Raw genomic sequence first — 4743 nt, 5'->3', positions numbered from 1 at the left:
GACCTGACGCACACGCCCTCCGTGACGCATTTCCGGCCGCTTCAACTCCACCTCCAGCCGGATCTACCCAAGCTTTCGCGTTGTTTTCTGCGCCTGCGCAATCGTTCGCCTCAGGAGCTCAGATCGCTTTAGAGAAGTGAGGTGGGCGCGATTAATTTCAGTAAATAAGTTTACTCCTCAGGGGACCTGTGAGCCAAAGAAGGATTTTAGGTCTGTATTATACCTTATACCAATCATTATTACACTTACCATCTCTCCCCTTTAAAGTGATCCTAGGGTGACAAGTCAACTTTTACACCTAAGAAGGAACATCTCCCAACCTCAAGCCACTGCCTCGTGGAAATAGGATCCAAAGAGGGTTTACTGAGAAGTAGACTGGACTTCAGAGGCGGGCATGGCAACCCACTCCAGTATTCTTACCTGGAGAATCCCATGGACTGAGGAGCCTGGCGGGCTATAATCCACAGGGTCGCAGAATCAGACAGGACTGAAGTGACTTGAGCACACACCCACGCAGACTGGACTTCCTCTCGTAGGCTATCATACCTGTGCTTAACGTGTGGCTCTCTGGTTGTAGCCTTAACACCCTTCACTCTTGAGAAGTTCTTGTAAATATCCCCACCACCACCACCACCACGGTCTAGCACATTACTTAGCAAAAAGTACTGTATCTGATTTTGTTGTGTTCCATCGCTAAGTCGTATCTTTTTTTGACCCCGTGGACTGCATTACTGCCAGGCTTCCCTGTCCTTTATTATATCCCAGAGTTTGCTGAAACTCATGTCCATTGAGTTGGTGATGCCACCCAACCATCTCATCCTCTGGCGACCCGCCCCCTCCCCCCGCGCCCCACTCCCCCGCTTCTCCTCCATCTTTCCCAGCATCAGGGTCTTTTCCAATGAGTCAGCTCTTGGAGTCTGGTGGCCAAAGTATTGGAGCTTCTGCTTCAGCATCAGGCCTTCCAATGACTATTCAAGAGTTGATTTCTTTTAGGATTAACTGGTTTGATCTCCTTGGTGTCCAAGGGACTCTCTAGCGTCTTCACCAGCACCGTGGCTGAATCCGTCAGGAGCTGGCTATCAAGTCATATTTTGTACTTTTCACTATTTCCGTGATTGCAAATCATGCTATTCTTATTCTTTTGGAGAGTTATCCTAAAAGTATAAGGGCTCTCTGTAACTTTTCTTATCATTCATCTTTTTTTTTAAGTTATGTAATATGCATTATAAAAAAACTTAACGTAACATGTCTGAATAAGATGAATAGCAGGAATGTGAACACCTGTGTACCTTCTACATGCATAGGAACTGGAACGTGACCAACACCTTTCACATAAATCTCTGATTCCTCCTCTAAACTATTCTCCTGCCTCTGCCATTACTTTAATAACAACTACCTTATTTTGTTTCTCATTCTCTTGTAAATATTTTATCACATGTGTTCGGATCTCTAAACAATATATTGTTTACTTGTGGTTGATTTTTGAGCTTTACTATAACGGTGTTGCAATTTCTAATACATAGTCTTTGAATTGCTTTTTAAGTTTAATAGTGTTTCTGAGATTCATTTATATGATTTCTCATAGCTGTAATTCATTTATTTTCATTACTTCCTAACATTCCACTGTGTGAATATACAGTTTATTATTTCCTCAATGAAAATTTAGGTGGGTTCCAGATATTGCTGTTATAAACCATGTTTTATGAACACTTTTTCCTCTCTTATTTGTAGGATTGCCAGATAAAACACATGAGACCAAATCAAATTTGAGTTTCAGGCCAACTAAAAGAATTATTCATTGTTCATCTTAAATACAGTTTCACTGGGTACCCTTTATTTTTGTTGGTTTATTATGGATTTCTACTTACATGTTGCAGGAGTGTGGAGTATATGTATCTGAGAAATTATTAGATGATAGAATGCAAATGTAAAACTTAACAAGATTTATACTTTACTATCAGTGAAAAAGTTGGCTGAAAGCTCAACATTCAGAAAACTAAGATCATGGCATCTGGTCCCATCACTTCATGGGAAATAGATGGGGAAACAGTGGCAGACTTTATTTTTGGGGGGGCTCCAAAATCACTGCAGATGGTGATTGCATCCATGAAATTAAAAGACGCTTACTCCTTGGAAGGCAAGTTATGAACAACCTAGATAGCATATTAAAAAGCAGAGACATTACTTTGCCAACAAAGGTCCATCTAGTCAAGGCTATGGTTTTTCCAGTGGTCATGTATGGATGTGAGAGTTGGACTGTGGAGAAAGCTGAGCACCGAAGAATTGATGCTTGTGAACTGTGGTGTTAGAGAAGACTCTTGAGAGTCCGTTGGATTGCAAGGAGATCCAACCAGTCCATCCTAAAGGAGATCAGTCCTGGGTGTTCATTGGAAGGACTGATGTTGAAGCTGAAACTCCAATACCTTGGCCACGTCATGCGAAGAGTTGACTCATTGGAAAAGACCCTAATGCTGGGAGGGATTGGGGGCAGGTGGAGAAGGGGAAGACAGAGGATGAGATAGCTGGATGGCATCACCAACTCGATGGACATGGGTTTGGGTAAACTCCGGGAGTTGGTGATGGACAGGGAGGCCTGGCGTGCTGCAGTTCATGAGGTCGCAAAGAGTCGGACATGACTGAGCGACTGAACTGAACTGACCAGTGAATAAGCATTCTCATTTCAGCCAAATCATCTTAGAAACTTGGTATCTAGTTCTGGTCTTAAAATGCATTTTCCTCACAAAGTCAAAGGAGCAATGGAACTCTCTGGAGCCTCTTTTAACAAGGGCACAAATCCCATTAACGTTTCATCCTGAAGACCTAATCACCTCCCAAAGTCCCCATCTCCTAATACTGAGCTATCATCTTGGATGTTAGATTTCAACATATGAATTTTGAGGTGCCACAAACACACAAAACACAGCAAACACCTTGGACTCACTCAAACCTCAGAAACTGTTCTTTGAATAAATAGATTTCACTGGAAGAGCTAGAAAATGGTCCTATTTCCCCCATTCTTCTGGTCATTTCTTCTCTGGTCTGTGTCACACGAGATCCTCTCCCACCCTCAATCATGTGTGTGTTGTCCTTGTGCAAGAAAAGTGGAAGGTTTTAGGAACAATCAAAGATGAATCAGATGGGAACCTTGCTCTGAAGGAACTCAGTTTAATAAGGGAGAAAAGACATACATAAGTGGTCACAGAAGGCTGAAAAATAATCAGAAGTAAGCAAGGGCTTAAGGTGATGTTCATAGGGCTGGCAAATATTAGCAGCTTAATTTGCCTAGAAAGAGGCAAAGCACCTACCTAGGCTCTCCAGGCTCCTCTCTAATTGGTGATTGCCTCTAATTTTACTTCAGTTCAGTTTTTGCTTTAAATAGTCTACCTGCAGGCTGGGCAGTCAGGCAAGTTTATAAAGACTTACCCCAAAGCTTGTCCAGTAGTCCTGTTCAAGTAATCATAAGCAGTTCTGTGTGGAAGCATTAAATTTTTTTTTTCCAAAGAGCCAGTAATATTGTCCAGAAATATATGGAAAAGATCTCTACATAAAATAGTGTTTCTTAATGTTTTAATATTCCAAAGATCCCTAAATAATATTTGACTTGACAGTATTCTAGCCTACTTGTCAGGCTACATATGCAATTTTTTAAAATGCTTTTGTGATAAACATTAAAGCATACCACTCCCCCAAACCTCCAGCCTGCTCTCCTCTGTGAAAGAATCACCACTTTACAGTGATTAAGCATCCATAAGATGAAAAGAGTTGTAGCACTCTCCCTGAAGGGCACTTCTCTAATTAAACACACACACAGAGACAGGCTACAGATCAGTTTTTATTAGGAAAAAAATATTCACAACACCTCAGCCACATTTTTAAAATGTCAAATAAGAGAATATTTAATGTCCTACTTTTTAGGTAATTCTATTTGAAAAAACATAATGAATTTTCCTAAAAAAATATAAAACGTAGTCAGCTGAGGATATACAGAGGGTAATTTATTCTAAACAATACCTTGCCCCGCGCTTTACAACAGACTGCGTAATCATAAACTAATTACAGATTAAATTTAAGGCCCCGAGCTTTTCCACTTTCCGTAAACTCACTACCCTTCTGTCCAGAAAGATTATCTTCTCCCAAACGATTCTCAGGGTGCTGTCACACAACAAATTCAAAAAACAGGACAGGCAAAAAAATCAAACCAACAATAAAAACCCACCTAGGGAAGCTAAAGTTTCTATTAATCAGGCCTATCTCAAATGCTTAATTTAAAATAAACGAAGTCTCTGGTGCCTTAAGGCTAATATCTTGAAATACACAACTCCTCTATTTTTGACAAGTTATTAGTAGATGGGGAGTAATTTTTAAAAAGTCTTAACATAGCTACTCAATCTTTTAGGCAACCCCTCGGTATTTCTCTGTTCTACAGAGCTGAGGATCACACTTCAAAGCATCTGCTTAGGAGTTCAGAACAGTTCTAACTACAGCAATTCCTGTCTCCGTCCTTCAGATCTCTCCGCCACCCCCTCCCCCTCTCCTTCCGCAACCCCAACATCCAAAGCGACCAAGTTTAAGAAAAAGCGGGCAGCAAAATCCGACGAGTCTCGGAAGACAACAAGCAGCTCGGAGCCTTCGCGCCAGCGCCTCCGCGCGATCACCCGCCCGCGCGCGTGCTTCCAAAGGCCGGGCGGGGCAGCGCCTCCACATGCTCTCCCACACGTAGGCGTAAGCCTGGGGCTGCGGCTC

This window comes from Cervus canadensis, chromosome 6, assembly GCF_019320065.1.
Source record: "Cervus canadensis isolate Bull #8, Minnesota chromosome 6, ASM1932006v1, whole genome shotgun sequence".
In the NCBI taxonomy this organism is placed as follows: Eukaryota; Metazoa; Chordata; class Mammalia; order Artiodactyla; family Cervidae; genus Cervus; species Cervus canadensis.
The sequence above is the reverse complement of the archived record's forward strand: the minus strand, read 5'-3'. Positions refer to the sequence as shown.